The following is an 18,042-nucleotide window of genomic DNA, read 5'->3' as shown; positions in this document are numbered from 1 at the left end:
GCGTGCATGCTTTTTAACACGTCACCAACCTACGTCAGCGGTGTGTAAGCGTGCATGCTTTTTAACACGTCACCAATCTACGTCAGCGGTGTGTAAGCGTGCATGCTTTTTAACACGTCACCAATCTACATCAGCGGTGTGTAAGCGTGCATGCTTTTTAACACGTGGTCACCAATCTATGTCAGAGGTGTGTAAGCGTGCATGCTTTTTAACACGTGGTCACCAATCTACGTCAGCGGTGTGTAAGCGTGCATGCTTTTTAACACGTGGTCACCAATCTACGTCAGCGGTGTGTAAGCGTGCATGCTTTTTAACACGTGGTCACCAATCTACGTCAGCGGTGTGTAAGCGTGCATGCTTTTTAACACGTGGTCACCAATCTACGTCAGCGGTGTGTAAGCGTGCATGCTTTTTAACACGTCACCAATCTACGTCAGCGGTGTGTAAGCGTGCATGCTTTTTAACACGTCACCAACCTACGTCAGCGGTGTGTAAGCGTGCATGCTTTTTAACACGTCACCAATCTACGTCAGCGGTGTGTAAGCGTGCATGCTTTTTAACACGTCACCAATCTACGTCAGCGGTGTGTAAGCGTGCATGCTTTTTAACACGTGTTCACCAATCTACGTCAGCGGTGTGTAAGCGTGCATGCTTTTTAACACGTGGTCACCAACCTACGTCAGCGGTGTGTAAGCGTGCATGCTTTTTAACACGTGTTCACCAATCTACATCAGCGGTGTGTAAGCGTGCATGCTTTTTAACACGTGGTCACCAATCTACGTCAGCGGTGTGTAAGCATGCATGCTTTTTAACACGTGTTCACCAATCTATGTCAGCGGTGTGTAAGCGTGCATGCTTTTTAACACGTGGTCACCAATCTATGTCAGCAGTGTGTAAGCGTGCATGCTTTTTAACACGTGGTCACCAATCTATGTCAGCGGTGTGTAAGCGTGCATGCTTTTTAACACGTCACCAATCTACGTCAGCGGTGTGTAAGCGTGCATGCTTTTTAACACATGGTGTTATTCATTTATTAAAAGTTTTTGAGTGACTAGCAGGAACCAAATTTTGTTCTAAGCCCAGGGATTAAAGTCTCCGCCCTTCTAGATCTTATATTCTAATGAGGAAAGACATATAATAAATAAATTATAAATGTGGTTAAATTTGTAATTCAAATTTTTACTTTGCCAAATTTGGTTCCCTTACCATATAAATACATTAAATTAGCTTTGTATTTTTTTAAAATCAATTTTCTCAGCTTAAACTTTCCATCTATTGCTTGCCCTTTTAAAAATTTCTAAATTTGAAGTTTTTAATCAGTAACCAAATCTTTTAAATGAAGACTTCACGCACATTTTTCCAATTTCTTAATATTTTATTCATCCTCGAATATATTGTCTTCACCAATCTCTGGTGACTGTAGATGCACAGGGTTTTGACTAACCATCATGAATTTTAAGTTACACTTCAATTCAGATCTGTCTTCTAAACAACTCCATGTGGGCTATCTCATGATACCTTGGTCTCAATGTGTTTGAAACTATTTATTACTTTCCCCTAGCCCTATGTCCTTTTTGATCCCTTCTAAACCTTCTGTTCTTGTGTTCTCAATCATGTAAATGACATCATCCACTAGTTGTCCATTGGGTAACTTAGGAATCAAACCTCCTTCTTCCTCAAGTTTTACCTCCTCCCCTCCAAAAATAAGGTATAGAATTGTGTCATACACTAAAGAAGCTTCAACCTCTTTTCTTTCTCTCCATCACCTTGTTTCATTTTTTGGCTAGAGTCTCATTGTCTCTCATCTCAACTATTTAATAATAATTCCTGGACTGGAGCAATGGCTCACACCTGTAATCCCAGCACCTTGGGAGGCTGAGGAGGGCGGATCACCTGAGGTCAGGAGTTCAAGACCAGCCTGGCCAACAAGGTGAAACCTTGTCGCTCCTAAAATACAAAAGAAAAAAAAAATTAGACAGGCATGGCGCCATGCACCTGTAATCCCAGCTACTTGGGAGGTTGAGGCAGGAGAGTTGTTTGAACATGGGAGGCGGAGGTTACAGTGAGCCGATATTGTACCATTGCACTCCAGCCTTGGAGCAACAAGAGCAAAATTCCATCTCAAAATAAATAAATAGTAATAATCCCTCTCATGGTCTCTAAGTACATATGTGTGCTTTACGTTCTTGGGTACATGTGCAGAATGTGTAGGTTTGTTACATAGTTACATACATGCCATGGTGGTTTGCTGCACCCATCATCCTGTCATCTACATTAGGTATTTCTCCTATTGCTGTCCCTCCCCCAGACCCCCACTCCCTCACACACCCCTGTGTGTGATGTTCCCCTCCCTGTGTCCATATATTCTCATTGTTCAACTCCCACTTATGAGTGAGAACATGCAGTTCTTTGTTTTCTGTTCATGTGTTAATTTGCTGAGAATGATGGTTTCCAGCATCATCCATGTTCCTGCAAAGGACATGAACTCATCTTTTTGATGGCTGCATAGTATTCCATGGTGTATATGTGCCACATTTTCTTTATTTAGTCTATCATTGATGGGCATTTGGGTTGGTTCCAAGTCTTTGCTACTGTGAACAGTGCCACGATGAACATACATGTGCATGTGTCTTTATGATAGAATGATTTATAATCCTCTGGGCATATACCCAGTAATGGGATTGCTGGGTGAAATGGTATTTCTAGTTCTAGATCCTTGAGGAAGCACCCCCCAGTCTTCCACAATGGTCGAAGTAATTTACACTCCCACCAACAGTGTAAAGTGTCCCTATTTCTCCACATCCTCTCCATCATCTGTTGTCTCCTCACTTTTTCATGATCACCATTCTAACGGGCATAAGGTGGTATCTCAATGTGGTTTTGATTTGCATCTCTCTGATGCATGGTCTCTAAGCTTTCCTATGCTTCCTCTTCAGTTGCTCTACATCGCCTCCAGGATTGTGCTATGTAAAGAATTTCCTTTCCATTCAACTTTTCAACCCTCACCTTCCATAACCTATTCAAATTATTCTCCTACCACATTCTTCCTGATACTATATAACTTTGCAAATTCTCTCTCTTCTCCCAAGAAGGCCCTCTCTGCAGCCTACTCTCCCCAACCATCTATTGACCCAATAAACTCATTATTCAAGCGTAACTTAAATTTGAAACTCCAGTGTAACGTCTTTTCTGCTTTTCCCAGGAAAAACTGCTATAACCTTCTATGCATAATCATGGGTTTTAAAAAATACATTCACTAATATATATAATCCATAGGCTACTTCAGATTATAAATTGTGGTTTGTATCTCATGTGGATCAAGGCATTTCAAAAGATTGAGGTTTAAATACTCACCACTGTCTGTCCAGTGAGAAAATAAAAATAAACATTACTTCCTGGAAACTCCTATAAAATTACAAGCATTCACTTGCCTTTGAACACATACCCTACTAAACTAATCATTATTACTAGTGAACAGTCATTGCCAGGGAGCTATGATTTTTATTATCCATCGGGTTCATAATGGGAAATAACGGTGGTATGCTCAAATTAGGATAATGAAGACAGAATGTATTTATATAAGGACTATTTATAAAGACGTGGTGTGGATAAGGGACCTTAATCAATAGTCTAGACAGGCTGCCCGTTCACCATGGCCAGGTATGAACTTAGATGTCAGAATCACACATGACCTGGACCCAGACACAAGTCCCAACGAGCCACCAATGCCAATTTGGTCTGATAGACAACTCTCGAGCAGCAGATGATAATTGTTTATACCACTTCTGAAAGCTCATCTGCTCAGCAGGCAACCAGGGAAACTCGTTTCCATGCAGAAGCCATGCCCAGATCCTACGACCTGCCTCATTGTTGCCAGTGGGCAACATCTTTGCAGAACTTGTGGCCTCAAGGAGAGAAAATGTCTTAACAGCAAATACATTGTTCATCATGATGAATCCTCCCTCGGCTTCTGCTGTGGTATCAGCAGAAGCTGCCCTTTAAAGTCTGCCAAGACTTTTCCATATTCAATATTTCTATTATCAATGCAGATTAAAATAAGAGAATGATTTTTCTGTAGTTGTTTTGACTGGCTTGTACTGACAAGTCTATTTCAGAGTACATGTTATTAAATTTACTGCTTAGTATAGTCTTAATATTTTATTTACCAACTGATATAGAAGCATTTCTATATTTTTAACAACAAATATGGCTGCTGGTATCTCTATTAGTATATAAAAAAAGAAAGGTTTAGATGCCTGGAAATCTTTTTTTAAAAAAATGACTACCAGAATGCATTTATCTCATTACATTGCAATGATTCCTATATGTAATACTGAGCTTATTGAGAAAATGTTTTATGCCATATTTATTTTTACATTCAGAGTGTCAACTATGATGGAGAAGTAAATAAATGTCTGCAGAATAGGTGTGTGTCTTTTCCTCAACTGCTGATAGGCAATATTCATGATTGTACGAGCTGCATCTGCCATGCATGTGTCTTACGTATAGAAGCTAATACACACTGTGTTGCTTAATAAACATTTATTGATTGATGCGCAAAACTTAGGAAACAAATTCAAAGGTTTAACCTTCATGTTCTCCAGTATTTGTTAATTTCATTCAGATGACAATTCAGATTTGTTCTATGCTAGGTCACAACTAGGGAATATATAAATCCATCATTCTTTAACCATGTCATTTCTGAAATATCCGACATACTCTATAGTATTTTATAATTATATCTAAAGCATGTGAATTTTATTAGTATCTGTCTCAAGTGTACATATTTATTAAAATACTTTTAATCTAGAGATTGTAATAGCTACCGTTATAGGAGCAACCAAAGTCAATGAAGTCTAGGAGTAGTCAGAGTAACCGAATAAGAACTTAAGTTTAAAATGCTAGACCAGAAATCTCGGAGAAAAGGAAAGCTCCAAAAATCTTCAAAAAGGAGAAAAAAATCCAAGTCTCCAAAAACTCGAAATCTTACAAAAAGCCAAACTTTGGAATCCAATATTTGAATTTTTCTCCAAAATTCTTGGAGAATTGATATTATTTGGTATCAGTCTCAGTATTCTCAAATGGAAAAAAAGGATGTTAAGTCAAAGTACTTGAAAAAAAGTTCTCCTTTCTTGTCATTCAAATATAGACAAATGTGTCATAATTATCTTGGAGATGAATCTCAATATGTTAGTATGTTTATTACGTCCCATCCTTCAATGTGTATCTTTGCATTCCAGGATAATTTACTGTATAAAATAGGGACAAACAAGATATTTTATTCTAAAGCATTAAGTAAAGTCAACAAAATAAAATAAAAATAGACATCCTTCTTATTTAAAATCATGTCCTTTTTAAACTTTAGATAAAGGCAGTGTACATTTATACTAAACAAGTCTCAATCACTGCCTGCCTTATCCAAGTTTCAAAGCTCAGTTTTTCCTCATATTTTAGCTGATAGCCTTGGTTAGTGAGCAGACTGGAAGACCAGATTGCATCTGAGCACAGCTCCAAATCGTGGTGGTATAACATCTGCCTTGTGTTGAGTGCTGAGCATTCTATAATACCATTCATTGAAAATGACAAATCAACTGCCCAATTTCAACTGACAGCAATTAGCAGTCACAGTATGTTACTAGACTTCTGCTTTATGTACCAGTCCCACCGAGCCATGGGTGCCCAATAAACATCAGTGTTCATCATGTGTCTTGTTTATGCTACTCCGTTAATCAGCTGGTACTTATTAAGCCTACCTGTTGTAAAATGTACTTTCAGTATAAAGCTTAGAAAAATAAAAAGAGAAAAAGTAGATTAAAGATTAAAGAAGCAATACTTTTAATTTAACATATTTACAAAAGAAAAAATAGAATACAATGAAGGAGCATACACTATGATCAGGTGAAACACCTTTTATTCCATTAATTACATTTGTATAAAATATAAGCAACAGTCTAATTCCTGGTGCTAGTAAAACATAAAAACAAAAGAGAGAAAAATAAATATTGTTGTATTTGAAATTGCTTAATGCTTGCCAGCTTACCTTGTTTAACTAATTACTATGGATTGAGAAAAAACCTAGCTGGGCACCATGGCACATGCGTATAATCTCAGTTACTCAGGAGGCTGAGGAGTTAAAGTCAAGCCTGGGCAACATAGCAAGACCCCATTTCTTTAAAAAACTCTGAAGTTGTTAATCAAATGTCATCACTGAAATTAATTTTATTTTAAACATCACAACAACTTTCGTTAAATTTTAACACACCCTAAGCATGTGATATTTTTCTAAATAATTTACCATCATGCTTTCATTCATATTTAAGAAAAATAGTTATTGTCACCCCCCATTTTGAGATATATCTTGTACAACCCAATATTTTTCCCTAGATTAAGATATTTATCAGATTGTTAACAATTAGCTAACTTTACATAAAAAAGTTTTAAAATATTTTTCATATTTTGCACATAATCAAATATCAACTCTTTAGTGACTTTCCAGTAAGGGCACAGGATATCCAGACTCTTTGTCCAGTTTCTGGTAATAACCACTTACTTTTTTTTTTTTTTTTTTTGAGACGGAGTTTCGCTCTTGTTACCCAGGCTGGAGTACCGATCTCGGCTCACCGCAACCTCCACCTCCTGGGTTCAGGCAATTCCCCTGCCTCAGCCTCCTGAGTAGCTGGGATTACAGGCACGCGCCACCATGCCCAGCTAATTTTTTGTATTTTGAGTAGAGACAGGGTTTCAACATGTTGACCAGAATGGTCTCGATCTTTTGACCTCGTGATCTGCCTGCCTCGGCCTCCCAAAGTGCTGGGATTATAGGCGTGAGCCACCGTGCCCGGCCTATAACCACTTACTTAATCTATTATTATATCCAGTGTCACTATGGAGTGAACTATTTGCCTCACTCGTTACTCAAGGGAAGTCTAGGAGGAGGAAAAGAACATGACCATAATCTTTCAAAATTTCTATCTCTAGCTTGCTAACGTATTATCTGTTTTTCATTTTAATAGGAAATATTATTCATATAATAGGAGAGTACATCATTTCTCATTCATGGTCATTGTACCTCATTTCCTCCCATTGTGACCTTACATACTGTGGAATTAGAACACTTGATATTACACAACGATGGTACTATAGATGCTCTCAAAGAAGACTGGGGTAAAAATTAAAACGCTTTCTACCAGCTAGACGTATTTCATAACTATCACCGACATTAACCACAATCCTAAAGGTAGAGCTGCTAGCCCTGTACTCGAGATGACAAATGAAAAAAGCTTTTTAGGAGCTGGGTACCTAACAATCTACATGCAATCCCCAACAACCTTTCATAATGTTTGACGTTTATTTTTGTCCCTCTTCAGATAATAAAGCTGAGTCTTGTAAATCTGAAATGACATTGCTGAGCTCACACCATTATGTGGGGGAGTCACTTTAAATGAATTTCCCTTGAAATCCAGTGTCACTGGATCCTTAGGGTGTAGTTTTTCTAGCCAGAAGCCTCTGTGGCCAGTGGCCCCTTTGCCTGAGTTTTACTTGGCCCACTGGGCTTGTTCTGCCCACTCAGCCTGGCAGGCTGCACTTGGCTAATGCTGCCAGCTAAGACCCCATGCCTGCCAAGGGTAAGCCAGGCGGGGAGTGGAGCAGCAAGGGGTGCATGAGTGAGTGAGCATGGGATCCACTACTGTACATAGCCAGATGCGCTGGCTGCTGAGGCAGGGCAGGCAGCTCCAGGGCCCAGCTCTGTGCAACCCTGCAGCTGAATCAGATGCTCCCCAGGCAGCTTCTGCTCTGGGCACCCACATCTAGATGAGGAGAATGCAGTAGCACCCAGAAGCTTGGAGATGCCAGGAACTGCAGAGTCCCAAAGAGGGTGTCACAGCCCTGGCTCAGGGATCCCCTAGGTCGGGGCTTCTGGAAAGGCCACACTCTTCTCTCCTTCTCATTGCCCAAAACATGGCAAGCAGCAGGGTGCGTTTCAGCCCTGTTTGTGTTACAGCTCTTTCAGTTCTGCTGTTCAATGGATCCCAAATTCTTGTCCTGCTTCAAGGAAGAATGAGGTGCATGGACAACTGGAGGGTGAACAAGGCAAAGGAGTGCTTTACTGAGAAGCATTACAGCTCTCAGGATACCCAGGGTGGGACACTCCCAACCACAGGCAGTCACCCCGACAATATCTCTGCACCCCTCAATGGCGAGGAGACCTGGAGTGGGTAGCTCCCATCTGCAGGCAGGTCATCCCAACATCTGTGCAGCTCTCAGCAGAGAGGAGGCCCAGAGTAGGTAGCTCCTATCCACGGGCAGATCATCCTGTTATCTCTCCATGTCTGGCTGAGTCCACGGTTGTCATGGGCTTCAAAAGGGAGGAAGTGCATGCTGACTGGTCCATGGGCAGCCATGGGTGGGCCTGGAAAAACACCGTAAGTTCTCCCTCCTGGCTATGGAACAGGCAGCCCAGTCCCAAGGCTTCAGGCCATCCCTGGCTTGAAGGTGGGGTTTCACTGGGGGCCTGCTCCTTTCCACCTAGGACCCCGTCTGCCCCCTGCCACCATCCTTTATGTCATCTATGGTGCCAGGGCTATTCACAGTGAGGGGCGTCTGCAGGTCTGCACTTAGCTGCCCTCAGTCCCCCATCAGCCTCCCTCCCATGCTTGTCAGTGCCCAAAGTCCAGAGGGTGCCAAGGCAACAGGGGGCTGACATGCCAGCACCGCCTCAAGCAGACCCACAATACTCAGGTTTGGCTTCAAGTTTGCTCTGAATTGGGAGTTGGCACTGGGAGTGGGGAGAGGCCAGGCAGCAAGAGTAGGCACTTCAGAGCCTCCAGGGGCAGGGAGAACTTCCATGCCCCTGAGAGCACAGGGATGCCCAGGTCCACAGCTGGAGCTGGGAGGCTGCTGCTGCACCTGGAGGGGTGGGGCTCCCATCCCACCAACTCAGAAGGGCGCAGGGCTCTCGCCTGTTCCCAGCTCCTGCCAGCGCTCTAGAGCACACAGCTCAGCCTGCGCCTCCCCTGCCACAGCCAGTGCATTTGCAGCACCTCTCCAGACTGGCCACCACTGCCGTCACTAGCACTTGTGGGTTGTTTTTTTTTCTTTTTTTTCAGATGGAGTCTCGCTCCGTCACCTAGACTGGGGTGCAGTGGCGTGATCTCAGCTCACTGTAACCTCCGTATCTTGGCTCACTGCAACCTCCGCTCCCCACATTCTAGCAATTCTCCTGCCTCAGCTTCCTGAGAAGCTGGAACTACAGGCACAGGCCACCACGCCCAGCTAATTTTTTGAATTTTGTACAGACAGGGTTTCACCATGCTGTCCAGGCTAGTCTTAAACTCCTGAGCTCAGGCAATCCATTAGCCTCAGCCTCCCAAAGTGCTAGGATTATAGGCGTGAGCCACCATGCTCAGCTAATTTTTGTATTTTTAATAGAGATGGGGTTTTACCTTGTTGACCAGGCTGGCCTCAAGTTTCTGACCTCAAGTGATTCACCCACCTTAGCCTCTCAAAATGCTGGGATTACAGGCATGAGCCGCTGCACCTGCCCTTTCTAAATATGTTTAAATATCTCAGATATTTTCTAAATATCTAAGGTAGAGAAAGGGACTTCTAAGAATCTTAAGGGTATTGCTCCACAGTCCTTATAGTCTAAGAATTGTCTGAAATAGTCTGAAAAAGGAGGAAGTCTGTCTTGAAAAGAATTATTCATGTGACATTTGGGGCATGTACTGACTGTTAATCTGCTTTATAGGGAGACACAAAATTTTAAAGAAAACTATACTAACTTTGGACGAAAAGAAAAAGAGTTCAAAGTGAAAAGACTTTCTCTAGGTAGAAAGCAGGCTAAGAAGGCTACTTATCCATAATCCAGACTACTTCCAGAGACCAGACAGGATGTCTCCAGGAGCAGAGTCAAGAGCCTGGAGGGGGATTCCAGAGCTGTAGAGTGCAGTGAATTCGGGAACCAAACCAGGAAACAGAATTTCTCACCCTCAGAGGAGAACTCTGATCATGTTTGTCTGGGTGAATTTCAGGGCAGTGGCCACCACGTGTTTCTTATGTCCTTATCTTTTTGAACGGGGGTGTGTAATGCAATTATGCTGCCCTCAACTCACCATTATATAGAAAGGATTGGAGAAAAGATAAATTACCTTTTTAGTTCACAGCTCTCAGAGTTGAGAGGCACTGCAGCCTCATGGAGCTTCATCTGTTTCTTGACCTGACACAACACGTGAGACTTCAAGACTGGTGCCATGATTAGATGAGATCTGGGGAGTTTGGGGAGTAGGTGAATATATTTTGTTCATGAAATGGATGGAAGTCAATGGAGCCAACAGACAAACTAAAAGGAAAATAATTCATAAACTAAGAAAAAGTGGGTCAGGCATCTAGGAAGCACAAGCACGCTCCCTAAGTTGGACATGGGAAGGTAAGCAAGGCGTGGTGGGGAGGGGTGAGTTTTCAAAGCCAAAAAGTTAAGTGTGCAGATCTGAGAAAGGTCCATCAGGATCCTAGTGGCAGATCCAGCAGGCAGTGATTTTTTTTGAAAATAGGGAAAAGAGGGTCGGGCGCGGTGGCTCACGCCTATAATCCCAGCACTTTGGGAGGCCAAGGCAGGTGGATCACAAGGTCAAGAGATTGAGACCATCCTGGTCAACATGGTGAAGCCCCACCTCTACTAAAAATACAAAAAAAAAAAAAAAAATTAGCTGGGCACGGTGGCGCATGCCTGTAATCCCAGCTACTCAGGAGACTGAGGCAGAATTGCCTGAACCCAGGAGGCGGAGGTTGTGGTGAGCCGAGATCGCGCCATTGCACTCCAGCCTGGGTAACAAGAGGGAAAACTCCGTCTCAAAAAAAAAAAAAGAAAATGTATACACATACATGGCAGATACAGGCAAGGTTTCATTGACCAAAGCGCTGTAAAACCCTTGTATAGTTTCACACCTCTCTCTGTAAGCAGGTCTTCACTGGTATAGAAGAGATACAGAGCAATCCTATACATTTTCATTCTCCAGTCCTGTACTCACTTCCTAAATTCCAAACTCTGCAATCCCAGGCTGAGAACCTAACTGCGATCTCATCTTTCTTTCATCCCTGCACATTACCTGAGCCCATATGACACCTGCTCCTGAACATGATCAGGACCTCAAATTCCTCAATGCTGATCTATTTTCTAAGCATGCTGCTCTCTCTGGTCTGCTCTTTTATGAAACTGGTACTGATCCAGCACACCCAGCAACATCGCTTGGTCTTTGACACCAGTCTGCATCCCAATTCCTGATCCAATCCTGAATACACTGAATTATGTCTTACTGAGCAATATAAACCCTAATTTTCAAACACTAATGGAAGAGTAAAACAATATAGACCAATTTTATTCCAATTACCTTTTGAAGGTTATAATTTCGGCTACATTTTCAAGAGTGTTTCGTAATCTTTATGCTTACACCTTTTCCCTGGAGCAGCACTACTCTCTTCAAGCTGTGCCTTGCCACCTGCCTCACTCTGCCAAGACACAGATATCCGTTCACTTACCTTCTTCAGCATTTCTAAGACTTCTGATTGCCTGCAAAATAAAATGTTGTAGGTTTTAAAAATAAAAACCTAGTGTCCTTATCATAGCATGCAGTCCTCCTCTTTTTTTTCCTCAGTTAATTTTCATCTCTTACTTTCAACCCTAGCTCTAAAGTGCCTTTCAGTAAGTAGGTAGCGTGTCAGATTGCTAACTTCACATGTCTGATGCATCCTGCATTTTTTTTTTTTTTTTTTTTTTGAGACAGAGTTTCGCTCTTGTTACCCAGGCTGGAGTGCAATGGCGCGATCTCGGCTGACTTCAACCTCCGCCTCCCGGGTTCAGGCAATTCTCCTGCCTCAGCCACCTGAGTAGCTGGGATTACAGTCACGCGCCACCATGCCCAGCTAATTTTTTGTATTTTTAGTAGAGACGGGGTTTCACCATGTTGACCAGGATGGTCTCGATCTCTTGACCTCGTGATCCATCCGCCTCGGCCTCCCAAAGTGCTGGGATTACAGGCGTGAGCCACCGCGCCCGCCTCGTATCCTACATTTTTATGCCTCTGCTTTTGCTCATACTTTATCCTCTACCTGCAAAGGCTACTCTGTTTAACCATGGTATGATTAACTCTCCCTCACCAGTATTCCCAGGATATGCTATACTTGCCTTCATAATGCCCTTATTGCATTGTGTAATTGTATTCTAATTACGTGTTAAGAGGTTTCATTACCAAAGCTAGCTTCTTAATGACAAGGACAAAGTGTTGTTTTGCTGTTTTGTTTTGTTGTGTTTTGTTCTGTTCAGGGGTAAGTTTTTCTTGGTGGTGGTGGAGGAAAGAGATATTTTTATAACTATGAGATTAATTAGCACAAAAATAACACTAAAAAGTTATTAAAGGAATAAATGAAAGCAAAGAAATAGAAGAGCAGAAGGGAAGTCTCAGAGTGGAAAAGGCAGTGAAAGAACCGGAAAGTGCTATGAATGCCCGCCTGCTGTTACAATTACATGCGAGGACCTGGCTGGAAAACAACAGTCTCACTGGGTATCTGCTTACATTTGGACGCTCTCCTCATTTTATAACATGATCTTTACATAAAAAGTAGTTGTTTGATAAACCTCATGACTGGAATACAACCATTCAGTAATCAATCTCCTCCAAAGAGGAAATGGTGGTTAGAAGGATAGATTTGTTCTAACAATTACTTGGTATGTTGTCACTGCAGTTTATTAAGCATGTGGGCTTCAGTTACCTTATCTATGAAAAGAAAGACAATCATCGTTCCTACCTCAGAGGTTAACTGTGAGGATTAGGCAGGTTAATGCATGGAAAGCATTTAGTACATTGCCGGCAGAAGTAAACACTTAGAAAAGATGAACATTATTCTTATTCTAATCAAAACAACCAACTTGTAGGTATTCATGAGGTCTCCACAGAATTGAATTTTACTTCACAATGTTATTATAAAAACTATTTGTGTATGACAACACTCCCAAGCTATTTACAATATAAAATGAATTAAACTATGCGCCTAGGAGCTAATAATTTAATCTTGAGGACAATATAATTGGATATCAAGATCAAACAAACACCTGAATGTAAATAAGCATTACATTTTAAAAACTGAGTAAGCAGAGGAGTAAACGCATCAGGCAGCTAAATCAACAAATTGGCAAATGTTTGTGTTGAATCAAACCTGAGGAAGTTTTCTTTCTCCATTATTATCAAGAAGGCTGTATGTAACAGATGGGACTGTACGTTCTACTTACAGACTAATCTTGATTCTTTCCCGGGAAGACATTTGACTACAGAATGCAGTCTATGCTCTAAGGGTACAAGGGACATGTGTAGCATACTGTATGTCCAGTAGCCCAGAGGTGGTCCCTAGCACCACGTGGATGCACAGTAGGAACTTAAGATATAAAGGAACATAAAAAATCTGGTCAGAGGCCATGTCTGAATTAATGAAGGTAGATGGTTTATTACATTTCTCATTATAAATAGCAACAAAATGGAAGACAAATAAAAATAAAACCCAATGTGATTGGTTGCATTTGTTTTCCTATTTTTTGTTGTCTATGAATACAGCTATCAGAAGATTAATTACAGTTCTAAATTTAACATTAAAAGAATTTCTAGAAAGCTGCAATATAATTTACGTGACAGATAAATCTTGTCATATAATCCTAGAATAGGACCCAAAATTGTTACTTTTTTCTTGGCATTAGCTACCATATTATTGATCTTAATTTAAATGCTACAACTTGATGCTTAGGGAAATCTGTTGAATTATCAACTAATTCTCCTTCTAATTTTAAGCTTAATCATTTTGCTACACAATTTATTTTTATTATATAAACCCACATAACTCTTTCTGACACTTTCCTTTGTGTAAAATTGTATTCAAAAGGTAATTTCAGAATAATCTCTTGAAGAGCTCTTATGCCAAAATTGTTTATTAAGCCAATTAAAATGGAAAGTTATTTTTGCTTATATTATGAAAACTGTCAGCAATTTTTAATCAATTCCCATAACACTAAATAAACACCATTGCAGTCCAGGCATGGTGGCTTATAACTGTAATCCCAGCACTTTTGGAGGCCATGGTGAGCGGATCACATGAGGCTAGGAGTTCTGGACCAGCCTGGCCAATATGGTGAAACCCTGTCTCTACTGAAAATACAAAAAATTAGCTGGGCATGGTGGCATGTGCCTGTAATTCCAGCTACTCAGGAGGCTGAGGCACAAGAATTGCTTGAATCTGGAAGGCAGAGGTTGCAGTGAGCTAAGATCATGACACTGCACTCCAGCCTGGGAAACAGAGTAAGACTCTGTCTCAAGAAAATATTTTAAAAATAGATAAATAAGTAAACGCCATTGCAAAGGAATTAACCAATTAAGAAAATATTCAGTTTTTAAAATTTAATATTTAGTGAAAATTTTATGATAAGGGAATAGAGGAAATATTGGAAGTGAGGTAGAAATTAATTAATCTACTGTTACATGTAAATTTTCAGTGCCGCAAAAGAAGTAGCACTCAAAAGTAAATTTCTTCAGCAAGGCAATTTACTTCTATAGAAGGGTGCGGCTCACAGACGGAACAATGGCACACCTGGGCAAGGGAGGGGAAGGAGTTCTTATTCCTGACAGAGGTAGCCCTTACTGCTGTGTCATTCCCCTAGTGTCTAGAGTTAGACCACACAGTCTAGTCTAATTCCAATTGGCTATTTTAAGGGGAGCAGGGGTATGAGCCGGAGTGGGAAGGTGGGTAGTTTGGCAGGAAGGACTGTTATGGGATAGGTCACAGCAGGTAGCCAGGGGTGTCCTAGGTCAAAGCAGGTGACCAGAGCAGGTGACTGGAACAGGTGACTGGGATGAGTCAGGACGGAACAGGGGACTGGGGGAACGGATGCGTACTACTGATTAGAACTGGTGGAAAAGGTTGTTTACTGAAACTCCAAGAAATTTTAACTTCAAGATGAAAGACAAAGAACTGAACATACTGACATACTGAGCCTTGAAGAGAAACTTGGAGTTCACTATATCTAATACCACCATGTTACTAATATGTCTTCTTGGCTTTGAAGTAAGCATTTTACATGTACTCGTCGACCTTCTATAAATGTTTCTAGGGAAAATAGCTAAAGACTGTGAGGTTCACTGATACTAAAAACACATATCGAGAATTTTAATGACAGTCCTGATGGTGCCTAAGCACCGTTCCATCATAGGCCCTGTGATCCAGTACTGACTTTAGGAAATAGGATGATCATGGTGTAACTTCCACATCAGCTGAAAAGAACAGAAGCAATGTGAGGGAGGGGAGTTAGGAGACCCAGAACACGAAGTGCGAAGCAATGTGAGGGAGTTAGGAGACCCAGAACACGAAGTCCGAAGCAATGATGTGAGGGAGTTAGGAGACCCAGAACACGAAGTCCGAAGCAATGTGAGGAGGAGTTAGGAGACCCAGAACACGAAGTCCGAAGCAATGTGAGGAGGAGTTAGGAGACCCAGAACACGAAGTCCGAAGTAATGTGAGGGAGTTAGGAGACCCAGAACACGAAGTCCGAGAGCTACTTGAAGATAGCAATAAAAACAGGGGAATATTTATTTATATAACCCAGTGTCAGATAATTTACTTAAGAAACTCCAAGAAATAAGAATGTAAAAATGAGACACACTGAAAAAATTGTATAGCACAAAATTCAGAGGACAAAAATCAAGAGAGAGAGACTCATAGATGTGGCAGCATTGAAAAAAAAAAATAGACAAACAGATGAGAAACAACCATGTTGATTATGCCCAGAAACCTAACTCCCTGGATCAGCAGCATCATATCACCCGGAACTCACTAGAAATGTAGATTTTAGAGGCCCAGGCTCGCCAGACTTACTGAGTCACCAACTCCAGAGGGTGGGTCCCAGCAACCTGCTTTAACAAGCCCTCGCAGTGACTCTGAGGCACTCCAAATTCAAGAACCACTGGTTTCGGTTTTCTAAGACTTTAGCCTCCATTCTTTACAAGGAATTGTCTTAGTTGTCCTTTACAAATGGCTAAATGTTGACGTAAAAAAATAGAAAGGTAGCTACTTCTCAAATACACAATAGATAATCACCAGGCATTCAAATAACTGGAAGGTATCCACATTTCTTCTGCCACTCAATTTGCTTAACAGCACTTGCCTTCAGTGAATGTCTGAAAATAAAAATTAAATTTAGTAGTGGCAACTCAAACACAAGCAGAATAGAAAATATGCTGCACTTCAAGGTTTTATGGTTTTGGGGTTTTTGTTGTTGTTTTTTTTGTTTTTTGTTTTGATGTGGAGTATCTCTCTGTCACCAAGAAAGGAGTACAGTGACGAGATCTTGGCTCACTGCGACCTCCACTTCCTGGGTTTAAGCGATTTTCCTGCCTCCCGAGTAGCTGGGACTATAGGCATGTGCCACCATACCCCGCTAATTTTTTTTTTTTTTTTTTTTTTTTTGTATTTTTAGTAGAGACGGGGTTCCACCAAGTTGGCCACTTGAATTCCTGACCTGAAGTGATGCACCTTCCTCAGCCTGCCAAAGCGCTGGTGTTACAGGCGTGAGTTACCACGCCCAGCTCAAGGTGCTTTATAATATACCTAGCCACGTTATATGTATGATTACTCATATTCCTATGAAGTATTCGATATAAAATATTAAATATTGGAAATTATTATTTTATCAGTTCCAACAAATAAAAGAGAACTATTTTAAAGTTAATTTAAGGAATATGAAATTATAGTAATAGCCCTAACTGAGAATAAAATTGTCAGGTCTCTATATTGTTCTTTCCTAAAATATAGGTAACTGCTAAAAAGTGATTAACAAGAAGAGGACTGATGGAAATAATATGCTATTTATCGGAGATATTAATCCTATTTTATTATACTCTAAATGTTCTTAATTGACTTGTAATTAATATCATGGACTAAAACAAAACTTATAAGCCATGAATGGAGAATCCTTTTTCAGAAGCAAGATAATCCGTTCATTACAATGGTGACTTATAAAGAAAAATAATTTCCGTTTCAGGGTGAATGCCATTATGAGCTGTCCTTACTAGCAAGTTCCTTGGGAAGTGAGTCGTGTGGTCATAGCTGTCATTGTTATAATGGGGAGTGCTGTATGGTTATTTGATTCCAACTAATTTCATTTTATCTCTTTAACCAAATTAACTACTTATATCCACAAAGACAAGTAAGACAAATTTATTCTTTATTTTAAATACTGTTTTTAATATAATATTTTCTTATATTACTTCATACAATGCTCGAATGACATGTGCTTTTGTTCCCGGACCAAATCGAGAGTTAGGCTGCTATTTTTCACAACCCAATAACAAGATGCAGATGAACTGGGGAGGAAGAGAGTTTTTATTTCTGCAACTGGTTACAGGGAGGAGGCCTGGAAACCATCACCATACCAACTCAAAATTACAAACTTTTCCAGAGCTTATATACCTCATATACCTCCTAAGCTATATGTCTATGTGTAAGTGTGCATTCATCTGAAGACAAAAGATTAACTTCTTTTAATTTATAACTGAGGTCTGAGTCCTGAAGACCCTCTTCTGGAGCCTCAGTAAGTTTATATAACCTAAATGGGTCAAGGTGCTAGGGTGATTACCCTTATCTTGTCTCCTACTGAATCATAAAAGTTTGGGGAGTTCCTTTGGACCCCAATAAACGTGTTTGTGGACTTTTTCAGACCCCTAGTAAAACCCGTTAATCCTAAACGAGTCCTGTTGAGAATTCGGTTGTCATTTCGTTATGCTTCAAGCCCACGAAAAGCCTAGGCAAAACTCTTGGTGGGTTCTTTGTTACATAAGGGCACCTTTATCAGCTTTGAATATTTCACTCAACTACTCAGTCAGTACCGAAACAGTTGTTATGGAGGCCTGCATTAGTGAGACTGGGCCTGCCACACTTTTAAACTTTTTCTGATGTGGACAAAGAGAAAAGCATAGCAAGCGTTAGTACAGTTCTAAACACCAAGTTTATAAT

The 18,042-nt window shown here is 40.8% G+C and overlaps 1 protein-coding gene across 4 annotated transcripts in view; it reads left to right on the top strand.

Annotated features, from left to right (window-relative positions):
* HTR1F (5-hydroxytryptamine receptor 1F) overlaps positions 1-18,042 on the top strand; it is a 147,069-nt gene that overhangs the window by 123,901 nt on the left and 5,126 nt on the right. The gene's annotated exons all lie outside the window — the stretch shown is intronic.

Source organism: Callithrix jacchus, chromosome 21, assembly GCF_049354715.1.
Source record: "Callithrix jacchus isolate 240 chromosome 21, calJac240_pri, whole genome shotgun sequence".
NCBI lineage: Eukaryota > Metazoa > Chordata > Mammalia > Primates > Cebidae > Callithrix > Callithrix jacchus.
Note: the sequence above shows the minus strand (reverse complement) of the source record. Positions and strands in the feature narration are given on the sequence as shown.